Genomic DNA, 16,934 nt, shown 5'->3' with positions numbered 1-16,934 from the left:
TGATTGAATACCAAGTAACGCATATTTGGTAGTTTTTCATCCTTTAAGCCTGACCACACTGACGCGGCCTTTGTTTACAACGCGAAAAGTAGATCGAAACAAAAACAAGTTCAAAACGAATCAGCTAGCCAGCAGCCAGTTTATTTAGTACGCTCTTACGTGAGACATCTACTGTCTTATTTTGCAAGTTTAAATTTAACTTTCTTCGTCGTTTTAACATAATATACATATTCATTTATATACAATTTAATAAAACATCACTAAAGAGCATCTGTGAAAAAGTTTTTGAATTTACGTTCTTTGTTTAAATTTAGTGAAAATTTACGCGACGTTGCCGCTCCGTCTACTGCGACTAGCTAGTTTTCTACGTCGAATAAAATTTTTATGAAAGTTTTTTTTTGCATAATATAATTTAAAAATCAAAACCGTGCATCATTTTTAACTTGTATAAATACGAGTAATGCTTCAGTGCCTTGAAATGTGTGAATTTGAACGTTGCGAAGTTTCTGACGCAATATCAATCTGGCAACAGCGCGCGGAGTCTGACTGAAAACAAGTTTTAAATGTATTAAAGAACTCGGATTTCATCCGTGATCACTACACTAATTCTCAGCTTATGAGGTAAGTTTAGCTTTATAATATTCGTAAGATTAATTTGCAAAAAGAAATTGGGAAAGATTAAGCGTAATATTCTATTTGATTTTCCCGCGAAATGACGTAATTTCGTTGTTGGATCAGCCATTTTTTTTTGTAACAATCAGTCTGCTGTCAAGATCGCTTGAGTTTGTTCGGACGAGAAAGAAAAACCAAATCCTAAATCATAGGGTAGTTTTTCAGCTAATAAGCAACCACGGAAGCATCCGGGTAAGTTTAAATTCAAAAAACATATTACAAATTATAAATATTACGCTTAATTGTTCGCTCGATTATCATTGAAAATTAACCTAACTTCTGTTGCTAAGGCTCATTATTTAGGCCAACCAGTAATATCTTCGTGTTGAAATCCTTATATAGGTACAAATTTACTTATAATGTCTGAGTACCGAGCGAAAAAAACGCAAAACTCTGGGGTACGACAAAAGAAAGTTAATTTTTTAGCAGTACCTATTGAGGGTTATGACGTACAGACATTATTTGTCATCGCTCTATTTCGGTATACACGTAGTGGTTAGAGATAATCTTCAGAATTAGAAATCTATTTTCGAATAAGAAACATTTACAGAAAATCTAAAGTCATTAAAAAACTAATAAGTTAAGTGATCCAGAATGTTCTAGAAATTTACTTAAATAACTAGCAGGTTCATTCAGGTATCACCCATATTGAACAAAGAAGTTCAGTTTTACATTGAAAAACTGTGAATCAACATTTCAAAATATTTCATAATATCTGTAATTAGATTAGTAACTCCCTGATAATTTTATTTATACCCAAATGATACTGAAATAATTAATTAAAGAAAAGGATTTTTTTTTATATTAAAGTTCATGAATCCATTATTAAAATTGCTTTTACACACTATACTGATCAGTAATGTATTTGTAATAAAAGGTATTAGTATAAGATTTTAAGGTAAGACGGAAAGTAAAATAATAAAAAGGTTCGACCATGATTTTATGAATGCAAACAAGTAATACTAATTTGCAAAGGGCTTTTTTTTTGGAACAAATACTAAATTACAACTATCTCTATGGTTAAAATTTCTTATACAAGATCATTGTATACATTTCAAAATTATTAGACTTTGTAATGTGAATCTTGAATTTCAATATGTCATAAATATGTTTATAATAACATTTAAAGTTTGACATTTTTCTTGAGATTTGTCCAGTAAATCACTTAGCACTAAATTGCCCGTGAGCACAACCACTACAAAGTTTTGATATTGGAACATATAATATCAGATGTATTGATAAGTAATTGGGGTGCTGATAATCATTGGGGTCAAATGAACAACTGCGTCGAACATGCTGTTTCAAACAAGCTATCAATGTGTAAATGTTTGAAATACAATTGATAATTTTTATCAATAAACATATATCGAAATGGAATGCAAAAGTTTGTATTTTTTACCTTTTGCTTGTCGTGTAGGTCACCGGTGCTTTACGAGACACACTGAAAATTATAATTTGTGCAATTACTGGTGGTAGGACCTCTTGTGAGTCTGCACAGGTAGGTATCACCACTCTGCCTATTTCTGCCCATGAAGCAGTAATGCGTTTCAGTTTGAAAGGTAGGGCAGCCGTTGTAACCATACCTTAGAACTTATATTTCAAGCTGGGTGTTGCATTTACTGCATTTACGTTGTAGATGTCTATGTGCTCCAGTAACCACTTAACAGCTTAGGTGGGCTGTGGGATGGATCATCCACCCATCTAAGCAATACAAAAAAGTAATTGTGTTGATTTCTGTTATCAAACGGCTGGATTGCCTAACTTTGCCATCTTTTATTTTTAAAGTATGTTTTAGTCTTTTAGGTTCTTAAGAAATAGATTCATTCTCAATATCTTCACATTCGAGTTTCCCGGAGTAATAAATATCGATATTCTGGCGCCTTAGTAACATAATTCGACATGGTTACTTCAGTGTGCTATATCAGGCACCGGTGATCAACATGGTAGTCAAAGGACTAGGAATAGTCACATGTGTACTGATTTCAATATAATATTCTCAAGTGGAGAATTGAATTGTCCTGTCAATTTTACGTATTGAACCGCATTTCGTATCAGTAAAGCTATGAATATTTTCATGCACACTCACACACACACACACACACAGCTCTGAATATTTTCATGCACACGCACACACACACACACACACACACACTCTCACACACACACACACACACTCACACACACACACACACACACACACACACTCACACACACACACACACACACACAGCTTTGAAGGCAACAGTTTATTTTACGCAATTTGTCGAATTAAATTGGTTTCTTAACGGCGTCGCTTTGTTTCACAATTCGTACATCTTTATTTGTATGAATGAAACGTTACGATTTTGCAATGAGTGTGGATGCGTAATGTATTAGTTACTGGCGGTCGGACCTCTTGTGAGTCCGCTCGGGTAGGTAGGTACCACCGCCCTGCCTATTTCTGCCGTAATGTAGTAATGCGTTTCGGTTTGAAGGGTGGGGCAGCCGTTGTAACTATACGTGAGACCTTTGAACTTATATCTCGAGGTGGGTGGCGCATTTACGTTGTAGATGTTTACGGGCTCCAGTAACCACTTAACACCAGGTGGGCTGTGAGCTCGTCCACCCATTTAAGCAATAAAAAAATCACCGCCCTGCCTATTTTTGCTGTGATGCATAATGCGTTTTAGTTTGAAGGGTAGAAGCAACCGTTGTACTATCGAACTGAGACTCGAATTCATGAATCAAGGTGAGCGGTGGTGTCCGCTTTTTGACTGTATATAGACTGTTTATCACCTTACCAACGGGTGGTTCGTCCCTCTACGCCAGGGGCTCCCAAACTTATTTTGTCTACTACCCACTTTGAGAATAAATTATTATTTAGCGCCCCCCTTTTATTAACCTACTTAAAAACCACTATAGCGAGAACTCAGCCGGTGTCTAAGAGTCCTCCTAAATGAAATTACAAATCGCTTACCAAGTCTCTACACAACACCCCCATTTTTTTTCTGGGTCTCTTACCGCCCCCCTTTAGGCTTGCAGCGCCCACAAGGGGGCGTTATCGCCCACTTTGAGAAAGGCTGCTCTACGCATTAAAACAAAAAAAAAGGAAAGATAAATAGTATTTTCATCGGTTTTCGCGAGTTGTACATTGGCATTTGTAACATGCGCATTTTTTTTTTTAATATTGAATAAAAATTATTTACGTCCTATCGAATACTTTGAGAGTTTTCGTGGTCACAGTCAAAAAGTACGGAATTGAAGTGTTTCGATGACCAAGAATCGCTCTTAACACGTTCGGTTATCAACACTGGAATATTGTAGTCGGTTCGTGTTGCGTTTACTGATAAGAAATCGGAACGCTTCCGTCATGTTTTGAGGCGAGGTCAATTTTGTAGGTCAAAATTATAATATGAGTTATAATATTATATATTAGACTAGCTGATCCGGCAGACTTCGTAGTGCCTCAATCGATAGATAAAAGATCTAAACTTTTGTATAAAATAAACTTAAAACAAACAAAAGGAATCCGTCCTACGGGGGACACATCAAAGGAAAAACAAATTGTTGTTTTTATTCTTATTCATTATTATTTTTCTTTTTAATTATATTTTTTGACTTGTTTTTTCCTTTATTGTAAATACTTATATTTATTTAATAAAAAGAAAATATTTGAGAAAAAACAAAAAAAAAAGCCCGCTGAGTTTGTTTTGCCGGTCCTTCTCAGGACAGTGGCTTTTTTTGGAACCGGTGGTAGAGTTAACATTGTTATTTGTATTTTGACATTCAACAAGTGTGTCATACTGACATCTAAGTTGAAATAAATGATTTTGAATTTAAATTTGAAATATTTAATTCCGAGCACTTTCGTATTTATCTACCTTTTAAACATTTTCTGGACTTCCACAAATAATTCAAGACCAAAATTAGCCAAATCGGTCGAGCCGTTCTCGAGTTTTAGCGAGACTAACGAACAGCAATTCATTTTTATATATATAGATTATAATCATATTATAATATTAATGTTCGTTCTTTTCTTTGTCGACGGGCAGTTTATCCAGTTTGAATGAATAGCCATTACCGCTTCAGGCATAGTGTCAATATTGCAGGCCGTCGCGCCCATACGTGACTTCAACAAGTGTGTAATTTTGTATATTATATAAGCCCACTGAGTTTCTCATCGGTTCTTCTCAGTGGGTCGCGATTCCGATCCGCTGGTAGATTCAGCGAAGCACTAAGCTGGGGCTAATGTTTTCATTTTTATTATTTACTTAGGTGAGTGGGCGATCTCACGGCCCACTTTGTGTTAAATGGTTACTGGAGTCCACAGACACCTACAACGTAAATGCCACCACCCACCTTAAGATATAAGTTCTAAGGTCTCAGTATAATTACATGATATAGTTACGGCGTGTGGCGGAATATGTATTTTTTTCCCAATAAAAAATACAGTTTTAGTTTTTTTTTAAGCTATTATGTATTTATTTTTCATTTTTTAGTTGAATTTCAATTTTTTTAATATATTTTTTTAATATTGAATTGTCATCGGTCCTTAATAAGTATACTAAATTTCGAGTTAATCCGACGTTTTGAAGGGGGTCAAAATCGTGTTCGAAGATTCCGTTACATACTAACAATACACACGTCTGAAACTAATAAAAGCGTATTAAAAAGAGGCTATTTGTGGCTGTGTTTTGAATGAGAGTGGCATCGCGCCGTAGTTTGACTTGCACCCCTCCTGGCTGAGCCTTTGCTCGCCCACCTGTCCTGGTGAAGCTGGAAAGGCCTCCGGGCCACCAGTAAACTTTCAATCATAAAAAAAAAACTTGCAGTCGAGAGGATTTGGCCGTTTCGATGTGTAGAAAGAAGTTTCGGAAGATTTACGACCACCGGCAAGTAATGCCATTATTCTGTTTGCCTCGGAACGTTTGTACAACTGTATTTTTTTAAACTGCGCATCTCGAGTGTGTAAATGTTTGGTTTAATTTGCACCCGAGACTTGTCATTGGGTTGTTAAACAATAAAGCGTTAATAAACGCTACTAAAGAAGTAACCGAAAGACTCTAGAATATTACCATTATTGTTGCGGCCGGTAATCGTGTAATTCAAGCAGTTTGTTTAATTTTCGTTGGTAGACAGCGGTATTATTACCTTGGCCACGTCATTACGGATCCGCCCGGTCCATTAACGATGCTTTTAGGTACCACAAGCACTGGTCACCGTCCTCGTCGAACCCGTCGCTTGCGACGAAGGGCTCAACGAGTAAATTGACCCATAGACAGTCCAATGAGTTTCTCACCGAACATTCTCAGTGGGTCGTATTTCCGATCCGGTGGTAGATTCTGCGAAGCACTGCTCTTGCTAGGGCCAGTGTTAGCAGCACCCCTGGCTTCAGCCCCGCGAGCTCACCTACTAGCTCGGTGAATCTAGAATAGGTAGGGAAAAAATACCTCGGCATTTCTGACGTCTCCAAGTAGCGCTGTCGATGTTCTCTTAAGAGGCGTAATAAAACATGTCATTAGATAAATAGTGCTAGGGCAGTGTTCGGCAACCTTGTCAACCAAAACAGCCAAATATAGATAACACACAATTGAAATTTACTTAATACGCGATATTTATCTATTTTTTATATATTAAAGGTGCGTTTTATTTGATATTTGAAAACAAACAGGACAATGTTTTTAATTGAACTTCAATTAAGTTTAGTCCATTGAAATAGCTGAAGTTTTTTTGTTGTTGAATATTTTTTCCAAATGTTAAACTTTAAATGACTCATGTAACGTTGCCAAAATTTCGCTTACACAAAATTGCCTTACTCCTCGTTAATTTTAGGGTCGAACGCTGTGAAAGTTTCGGGACCTAATTGAAATATTCCTACAGAATTCAAACAGAGATACACATTATGTTTGAAAGTTCAATGTTCTTGGAGATTGTGTACAACTGTAGCGATTAGGTGGGAGCAAAACAGTTTGATGTTGTGATCTCGGTTTGCAAAAGGTTTATTTTTATGAAGCGCTTGGGTAAACAAGTTGGAACGTAACCCGGGATTTCGTATATAGCGTAAGAAAATAGTCTAGCGAAGAAGAGAAAAAAATACGCTAATTTGTTTTTCATATACGCGAGTCGAATTTAAAGTATTTTGAACCTACGCGGGTAGTTTGACCAGATTATTTGTTACGGACATGCCGGCACAACTGAAGCGAACATACCTTGATTCGAATCCGAACTATACTGAGACCTTAGAACTTATATCTCGAGGTGGGCGGCGAATTTACGTTGTAGATGTCTACGGGCTCCAGTAACCACTTAACATCAGGTGGGCTGTGAGCTCGTCCATCCATCTAAACAATAAAAAAAATCTCTTTAATTGCTTGGAGACATGAGTGCTAAATCTCGGTTTTATAGCACCGCGGCCGCCTCCATTCTCCAAACCGAAACGAATTACTGCTTCACGGCAGAAATGGGCGGGTGCTGGTACCTATCCGTGCGGGCTCACAAGGCGTTCTACCACAAGTAAATTCGGGCTATTGATTTTTTGTATTTGTCAATGATTGTAACGGTTGACCTTCGAGAGACTAGCGGATAGAGTATATTTCTCTGCTGTTTCCTCTGTGTCTGGATTAAGGATGGAAATGTGTTCGTGCTATAATGATACCAGCATCCACGTCCATCAGTCATGATAGAAGCGACTAAGAAGTAAGATTTTCTCTAGAAAATTTATCGGGCAAGCGAATTGCATGAAAATTTTTGGATTTCTTTTAAAGCAGAACGCGGGTAGGATCTATCGAAAAGAGTGGTTTTAAAGTCGACAATCCACAATTGACAATGCATGTCTGAAGGATAGGACAACGTATATAGTAATTAAGATGTTTGCTGACTCAGCGTTCATTTCTGCCAGGCTATGGCATTAAAAAATGTTAAAGTACATAATATATACATTCCTCAAGACAATCTTCTTTGTTCTAATTGCGAAACATACATGATTTTAATACATAATATCACAGCTGAGCAGCAGGTAGGCAGCGGTTTGGCTCTGCCCCTGGCCTTGCTGAAGTCCATGGGCGACGGTAATGACTCACCATCAGGTGGGCCGTATGCTCGTCTGCCTACAAGGGCAATAAAAAAAAAAGTTGAATATAATTGCGAAATCTCTATGTAATATTAGATTATCTCTATTTCGTTTTTTCGAAGTTTCGCATTAACGCGTTGACTGTCATGTAGTTCACCGGTGCCCTACACGGCAGTCGAAGTGAAATTTTACCATGTTAATTAACTAGAGTTAGGCAAGGCTGGGATGTATTTATACGATACTAGAGGTCCCGCAGTAGTCGAAATTGCCTATAATTAATTGGAATTGTAAGTTTGTACAATATTATGATTGTATTTTATACTTCTATAATCACAAATTTCGCCAAGACTACACTATCAAAAATGTTAACAAAGACAAACAATATTTAATCCATTCTCAATTTGACAACAGACGTCAAGAACAAAAATTTTACAATAAATAGTATGCATGCGTGTGTGCGTTAAATACATGATATGTAGTGTGTGTAATGTTTTCTTTATTGATGTAATGTATCTCTTATGCATTGTTTTAAAAAAATATTAGCATTGTGCACTTCTTCTCTATATTCTCTATAAGTGTGGAAAATTTCATACTCCTCCGTCCGCGCAATTTTCGTAAAAAGGGATACAAAGCTTTTGCTTCACGTATTAATATATAGATAATTATGAATTTGACAGACACCACTGAGCGCTGTTTGTGTGTTTGTTTGTTGAATAATAATTTTATCAGTAGATACGGTGCCTCATTTTCAATGTCACAGAGCGTACTCACTCAAGGTGGAGTTGGATTTTTTGTACGCTATACATTGATGATGGTGTGGCGGGTGGGGTAGCCATCATAGAAGACAATATATTTGACAGATGCCTGAATCTCACGACATTTCATGATAAGCTTGCATATATTAAACAAGTTCCGGGCAACAACATTCGAAGCGTAGTAGTCCGTATTCGAGAAATTACACCCGCTGAAAACGACGACTAAAAATATTTTAGTATGTCGGAGACGGTCATTAATTTGGTAGCAAAACTAAACGCAGTACGATTCCCGAGAGATGGCAGCACGATTGCGGTATCGTCGGAACTTGGCTAAGTTCGTGCTACGACAGAGCCTAGCCGATGGAGGCGCGTAGACGCCATCACACTTACCAACCAGGCTCCTTGAAGAGCGGTGCCTCCGTCCTAAGAACTGTCATTCATTTTCGTTTGCTAACGTCAAGAGAAGATTTCTAAATTGTTCTAAGACAATGAACGTGATTGGTGTACTCAATATTTCTTTTAGCTCGATCACCTTATTCGCCCCTACGATGTCTGACGATGGTGTTAATAATTCTGGCTTCTCCGACAAGTAAATATTTTCGGCGCGCGGATCCCTAATATTGTTATAATTGTTATAGACGATGGTCTTGTTCACCTTGTAGACGCTCGCACGAGATTCGTAAACACATACATAATATGTTTGTGTCTTTACTTAACATATACACACTCACGTTAGTTCCAAGGGTATTGTAGTTTTAATAAATGTAAAAGGCATTTGGAAGCCGATAACAAAACTCTAAAGAAATAGTAATTCGAAATCTTATTGACACGGTAAGCTTGGTATTAAAAAGGAGAGAGAACCTTTAGAATTGAAGTGGCTTCAATTAATAAAATGAGTTTTATACTTTGAACGACCTATGAACTTCGAAGTCGTTGGCCTAAAGGATAAGACGTCCGGTGCGTTCGTATGAAGCGATGCAACGGTGTTCGAATCCCGCAGGCGGGTACCAATTTTTCTATTGAAATACGTACTCAACAAATGTTCACGATTGACTTCCACGGTGAAGGAATAACGTCGTGTAATAAAAATCAAACCCGCAAAATTATAATTTGCGTAAACACAGATGGACCTCTTGGGAGTCCGCACGGGTAGGTACCACCGCCCTGCCTATTTCTGCCGTGAAGCAGTAATGCGTTTCGGTCTGAAGGGTAGGGCAGCCGTTTTAACTATACTGAGATCATAGAACTTATATCTCAAGGTGGGTGGCGCATTTACGTTGTAGATGTCTATGGGCTCCAGTAACCACTTAACACCAGGTGGGCTGTGAGATCGTCCATCCATCTAAGCAATAAAAAAAAAGAACTTGTATTCTATCGGCTTATAAAATCAATTTAAACATTTTGTATCAAGATCGTGTTGACTCGTGCTTATACCTAACAATAACTAGAAAGGGCTTTAGAGATAACCACTCGATGCTTAATCTTTAGTTCGTATGCGTAGTCTCTCCGATAAAAGAGCTATGATTCGGTGGAATATTTTGGAAGCGTCGTGAAACCCCGGCCTCGGAGAAGGTCAGGCGTTTCACGCGGCGCGTACGTGACGTGAGGCGCGTCATCCACGAGAATTGGGTCGACATCGGTAGCGTCAATACGTTAACCGTTCGACACATACCGTAGATTAGGCGGAATAGGGACAAATCTGGGTTATCACAATGCTTTTGTGAGATTTAAATTTGTTGAATTGAAAATGACTTTTATTCAGTGTAGGTATATTAAATAGTTTAATTTAGTCTGAGTTTTGTAACTGATTAAAGACATTGAAAAGTTAACTAACTAAAGTTAAGTACCTACCTAACGACTAAGCCAGTGCCAGCCCTATCGAAAAACTATTGTTCCCATACGTGACTCGATTCACCCCAAAAGCCAAGGTGGATCAGGTCAAGCTAGTTTTTTAAGTTTTTGTGTATATTTTTTCAATGATTTATGTATAAATAATGCATCGTATATGAAAATTTAAACCTCCGGAACCATTTTAATCTCAATTTTATTGGTATCAAACCTAAGAAAAACCGCAGAATTTTTTTTTGGGATTGGATAGCGCCCTTATTCCCCCCAATCTACTGTAGTCGAAGGAGCTGAAAACGGCCCCATTTGTAGGTATAACGTCAAAGGGAAGATCTTCCACCGATCGGGTTATATTGCTTGGAAGACCGACACTTCGAATGTTGTCGTCGGGAGTTTGTTTAAATGCAATTATCTTGAAAATGTCGGAAGCTAAATTCTGGCATCTGTCAAATATCTTTGTGTTCTGTGATGGCCACACCATTCACGTCCGGCTTTTTTATTTCCCTTAAGCGTAGAGTTATTACTAATGGAAAGTGATTTGTTAATTGAAGAGAGCTTCGTAACGCATTGGAAGGACATGAGACATATTGTTTCAGAGTAAGAGTAATGCAAAATGGTGTATTTTTAGCGCGTAGATGTGACAGCGGCCCTAATGTTTAATGTATCTTCTTTCTTTCTTTTTCCTACCTATTCTGGTAACCTCGATGGGTTATTCTAGATTCACCGAGCTAGTAGGTGAGCTCACGGGGCTCAAACCGGGATTGTTGCTAACACTAGCCCTAGCAAGAGCAGGGCTTCGCAGAATCTACCACCGGATCGGAAACGCGACCCACTGAGAAGATCCGTCGAGAAAGTCAGTGGGTAATTGAAAAACGACGCACTGCCATCAGCGGAAGGTCCTTAGTATCGCAACGTGAAACCGGTTTGGTTAAAATACGCCACTGCGTAATACTCAATATGTACTTGGCGTTTCCTTGTAATCAATTAAGACGTTCAAAGGTCACATTGTATTTGACATCTGAGCGCGAACCATCGATAGATCGACTCTTTTGTTGCGTATAAAGAGCGGAGCGTCGGAATAGCGACTATTGCGCAAATTGATCATAGGTACCACCTATTAGGTATCGACTTGTACGGACGTGTCTTAGCGCGCACGCGCACTTTTTAATAAGTACCTAGTAACATTTACAAATAACCCTGTAAAATTATTTTGTTGTGAATTTAGCTTTGACTAGTTAACCCGGCGAACTTTGTTCCGCTTTAGAGGCTATAAATGAGCAGACTTTTGATTTCATCAAGGTCAATTTTTTATATTTTTTATTTGGATAATTAATGTAAAAAAGCAAGTATTTTAATGATTGGCCATGTATTTTAGTTGTTATTATTATTATTAATTTATTTTATTTAAAATCTTATTACATAGTATTTTTTAAAAAAGATATTAAAGATACTATATTTAAAAAACATTATATAAAAATAGATTGCCGCTGATGGCGGTGTCTACGACACAAGACACCAGTGGTTATAGGACTCCAGAGTGAGAATTATTATTATTATTATTATTATATTTTTATTTCTTGTTCTTCTTCAGTCCTTTCACTCGCAATGTTTCGAATCCTATTTGCATTACGGCTTCGTCGGGAAAGATTTGATCGTGTTGGTCGCGGCATGGCTTTCTTAATGATTACCTATCTCGGCACATTAAATAGAAATTCGAAACAAACACATCAACCGGTCAACTTCAAAATTCTACTATAGTTAACCATAGACTACATTACGTTTAGCTGTCAGAAGCGGTTTGTTATACCTCGTTCAATGCCACGTCCCACGGGAACGTGATAAAAAGTATCCTCTCTCCTGGTTCTAGGCCACCTCTCCACCAATTTTCAGCCAAATCAGGTCAGCCGTTCTTGAGTTATAAATAGTGTAACTTCACGACTTTCTTTTATATATATACATATTAAGATTTTTGTGTTTTTTTTAAGTTAAAGTTTATAAGGTGGTTTTTTTTCAAAATCCAATGTCAACAAAATGTGTGAAATTAAGCTCAGCACTAAAAACGCTTAATTTGGCTTTGATGTAAATTTGGATGAAGCATATTATAAGAGGCTCTCAACGGAGTTAAATGTGCAGCCGTTGTGACTTTTAGTACGGTTTTAAATAAAACAAAAGCCATTGTTTTCTTTCAACACATATAATTTAAAATTACTTACGTATGTTTGTACAAATGTTTGCTTTTGCCACTGAAATTTCTATGCAGCCGACTGTTTACATAAATAGCTCTGTGGTTACTTACGTCACGTAACTAGTTTTGGTACTTGGCGAATTTAAAATTTTATTATCTGAGACAAATATTAAATTAAGCTGACTTTAACAATAAGGTTTTTATAGTTGCCGTATACGTTAATTACATTGTCTAATTAATTTTGATATTTTGGAAAATTTAAACGGTAATTTAATGCTTTCTATAGTTAGTATAATTGGGCAAAGGGAAATATACTGGCAACAGTAATGAGCACGATGCTATAATAATAGTAATAGGCACTTGTTTGTCATGAGTGGTATGTCGTATTGTGAGCCCGCAAGGATTGGTTATCATCACTTTATTTCTATAACGAAACTGCAATGCGTTGAACTCTTATACATCTTGTATAAAGATGAGTGACAGCATTAACCCAGTTTCTAGGAGTTCTACTTACAACCTAACACAAGTGTGCTTAGTGAGAGTTTTTTAACTTATCGATCGCGTAAAAGTTAACTCGAATTTGTATGGAGTTGGAACAGCGCCCCTAGCGGCAAACGAAGGGAAACACTAAGCACACAGATGAGCTGTGAGCTATGTTGACAAAGTGAATAAAATTTGTCGCATTTTCTATAATAATATACTTAAAATAATAGCTAGTTTTGTAAGATCATTCTTATCTTGGATGCCTTTAACCAAATATCGTAACCAGGTGACGCGACGTTGCAAAGCCGCCATCGCCCAAAACATTGTCGGCTCCTCCGGATCCTCTCACGGTGGTTTTAGGTTCTCCAAGCTTCGGTCACCGTTCTCGTCGAACTAGCCTAAGACTTCGACGTGCAACCAAACCCAAAAACACACAGACCACCGAGTTTTTTACTGGTGGTAGGTACCTCTTGAGAGTCCGCGCGGGTAGGTACCACCGCCCTGCCTATTTCTGCCGTGAAGCAGTAATGCGTTTCGGTTTGAAGGGTGGGCCAGCCGTTGTAACTATACTTGAGACCTTAGAACTTTCTCAAGGTGGGTGGCGCATTTACCTTGGAGATGTCTATGGGCTCCAGTAACCACTTAACACTAGGTGTGCTGTGAGCTCGTCCACCTATCTAAGCAATAAAAAAAAAGTTTCTCGCCTGATCTTCTCAGGTGGTCGCTTCAGCGAAGTACTGCTCTTGCTAAGGCTATTGTTAGAAAAATTCTCAGGTTGAGCCCCGTGAGCTCACGTCCGCGTGTAGCTGGAATAGGTCCTTAGACCACCTGGGATTAGGTAGGGAAAATAAAATGCCAAGTACTATTTATAATGTGCTGATTAAATATTATGCAACGCGACTGATGTGCTCATATTTTTAAATTCTATGTAGAAGGCGGCTTAGAGTTAAATATTAGTATCTTATCTATAATAAACAAGTTTTGTTTTCGTCTGAACGTACACTCGATAAATGTGCTTGCAGTCAACAACCTTTGTTTGTTTATGTAATTGCGTGATATTCGTGTGTTGGTACATGAATATCGTATGGAATATACGTCACTGATAATATTTTTGTTATCAACGACGAAATATTAATAAGCAGGGAATTAATTAAGAACGTCCAAGAAAATTCAAATTGAAATTTTCTTGACGTTCTTGGGTGGTCGTTTTTATTATTCTACAGATAAGATGATAACTGATATATAATAATATTATATACGAGGGGTGAAAATCTATGTGATTTAACCGAATTTTTTGCAACTTTACATGAGAGCAATTTAAAGTGGCATTTGGAAAATATATCTTAAAAAAAAACGTCACCCATTTGAATGCGGTAAACTTAATTGAAGTTCTATTAAAAGCGTCGAACTGTTCATGCTAATATAAAATAAAACTCACTATTAATTACAAAGATAAAAGTCGCGTGGTAAGCGAAATGTCGCTTAAAATCAAATAGCCTTTCACCCCTCGATGTAGATTTTGAAGAAACACAATTAACACTTTTATAAAGAGCAATAAACTACATAAAATATACAAAAAAGTTTCTGTATTTTTGTAGTTTAGTGTAGTTTTTTATAATTGTGTTACTTAAGTGAAGTTGTGCTGTTCTAGATTTTAAAAGTTTCTTATTACCTTATTATTTAATTATACTTATATTTTTAATTTCAAAATACCACTATTTCACTGCATCCTGTGAAAAGTGGATCACTGTGAAAAAGAGTACAGATTAGTACAGAGAGTACAGATTATTAATTAGATACAGTCAGGATTAGAAAAGATGCGGCTGTTAATATTTCATTAAAAAAACAAAAATCTTTGAGGGTATTTAAAAAAAAAAACTATACGCTACGGAAGTTTTGAATCCACTGCGGCCTAACTGCCCTGAGTTGGCAGTTCGTTTTCGCCCACACTTTGCGATGGATTAAAATAGATTATTTTTTTCAAACGAGGCGCGAAACGAGTGCCCCTGACATTGTTTTTTTTTTCAATGGCGTAAACAGCTTATTATTTAACAAACTGTGTTCCAATACATTGGGGATTTGGATGTCATTTTCAACTGCATGATATTCACGCTAACGTCTCTGAGAGATGCAAGCCCACTGAGTTTCTCGCCGGATCTTCTCAGTGGGTCGCGTTTCCAATCCGGTGGTAGATTCAGCGAAACACTGCTCTTGCAAGGGCTAGCGTTAGCAAATTCTCTAAGGTTGAGCCCGTGAGCTCACTTAGCCGTCTAATCGTAGCTGGTCTCTTAGGCTATCAGCGAATAGGTAGGGGGAAAAAGAGGAATGCTAATAAGACAAATTCTGCGATAATAATCGAACCTGTTCACACTTGAAATCTGTTAGAATAATTGTAAGGGTTCATTGAACGATACGCTGTCGGGATTAAAATAAAATGCCTGTTACGCAATTTGAGGTCACACGTGTATGTGTGTGTCTTAGTCGACTGTTTCATGAACTCTCTGATGTGATAGTTACATATGTACATATGTTTTATTTTGAATTTATTGCTCCTGGGAGCGTGTGTGCGAGCGCGCCCACACGTGGAGCGACCCACGGCTCTGCCTATTTTAGCACAAATAGTTTTGTTGTGTTAACGTTTGGCAGTTAATGATAATAGAGAAGATCTTATATCGAACTCATAACAATTTTAACATTGCATATGACAGATACCTGAATCCGGCTTACGACATTTTTAAGATAAGCTTGCATATATACAAGTTTCGAAGAATAGCATTTGGGCTGTCGGTCGTCTACCCAGCAATATCACCCGCTAGCTGGAAGATCTTCCCTTTGTCGTTATTCCAAAAGAATTATAAATGACTGCTGATTATAATTTAATGTCTGCAAACTATAGCAAAATATAAGACTTTATCACTTGTTTGGCGGTGTTTATCATTGTTTATATAACGGCAATATTTGCATCATTTTTGCACTAATCTTTCACGAACGTTCCAAGTGTGGTTATTGTGCGTACACTTCACAATATAAATGATTATTATATCTTTGAAAGGTTATGAGCTGATTCTGTGGTTTGTTTTACAGACGTTTGACAATTATAATCTAGCGCTTACGTTTATTTAGTTTTTTTTTTAGGCAGACGAGCCTACGGCCCACCTGATGGTGAGTGGTTTCCGTCGCCCATGGACTTCAGCAATGCCAAGGGCAGAGCCAAGCCGCTGCCTACCGCTTAATACTCTCCACAAGCCTCGTTTGAAGAAGGACATGTTATAGCGCTCGGGAAACACCGTGGAGGGGAGCTCATTCCATAGCCGGATGGTACGTGGCAAAAAAGATCTCTGGAAACGCACTGTGGATGACCGTAGTGGCTCCAGGTCGTATGGATGAACTCTACTCCGGTGGCGGGCGGTGCGATGGTAAAAACGAGACGTTGGTATCATCTCGAACAAAGTTTAGTTACGAAATGACATAAAGCAAATCGATTTTAGTTTAAATTAAGCTGCGTCCTAAATAAATACACACATACAAAGACACCTGGTTGGCCTGAATAAAATAACTCATTGAATTTGTAATTCTTGGCAAATATTAACAAGATAATTTTACAGGTAATAGAAATATTTTTTGGATATCCCTGTCAAGAGGCCCTTTTCGCATTGCGCGACGAACCCAAGTGGTTCCTATAAAAATAGTATTAAGGGTTTCACAAACCCGGTGTATACTAAGGGGTCAAGGGATCTAGACCGTGGCAAAATATATAATTCTAAGTTTTGTACGTTAAGATTATTTGTCTCTGTGTCTCTTAAACAAGCGCAGAGTACGAGCCCTACAGCTAGTGCTCAACCACTGCTGTAAGTATCTGACTGTGTTCCCAGAGGCGCAGGGCGGCTGGACAATTGTTTTTCAACAAGACATTGTTTACCAGTAGCCTTTTGAATCAAATCCCTAA

General features: G+C 37.6%; 1 protein-coding gene across 1 annotated transcript in view; it reads left to right on the top strand.

Moving 5' to 3' along the window:
* Positions 1-25: 25 nt before the first annotated feature.
* CycG (cyclin G) overlaps positions 26-16,934 on the top strand; it is a 33,373-nt gene continuing 16,464 nt past the window's right edge. Inside the window, exon 1 of the mRNA XM_089731336.1 lies at positions 26-621. The gene's annotated coding sequence lies outside the window, so the exon portion shown is untranslated. The remainder of the gene's footprint in view (positions 622-16,934) is intronic.

The sequence above is a fragment of the Bombyx mandarina genome, chromosome 11 (assembly GCF_030267445.1).
Source record: "Bombyx mandarina strain Sakado chromosome 11, ASM3026744v2".
Taxonomy (NCBI): Eukaryota; Metazoa; Arthropoda; class Insecta; order Lepidoptera; family Bombycidae; genus Bombyx; species Bombyx mandarina.
Note: the sequence above shows the minus strand (reverse complement) of the source record. Positions and strands in the feature narration are given on the sequence as shown.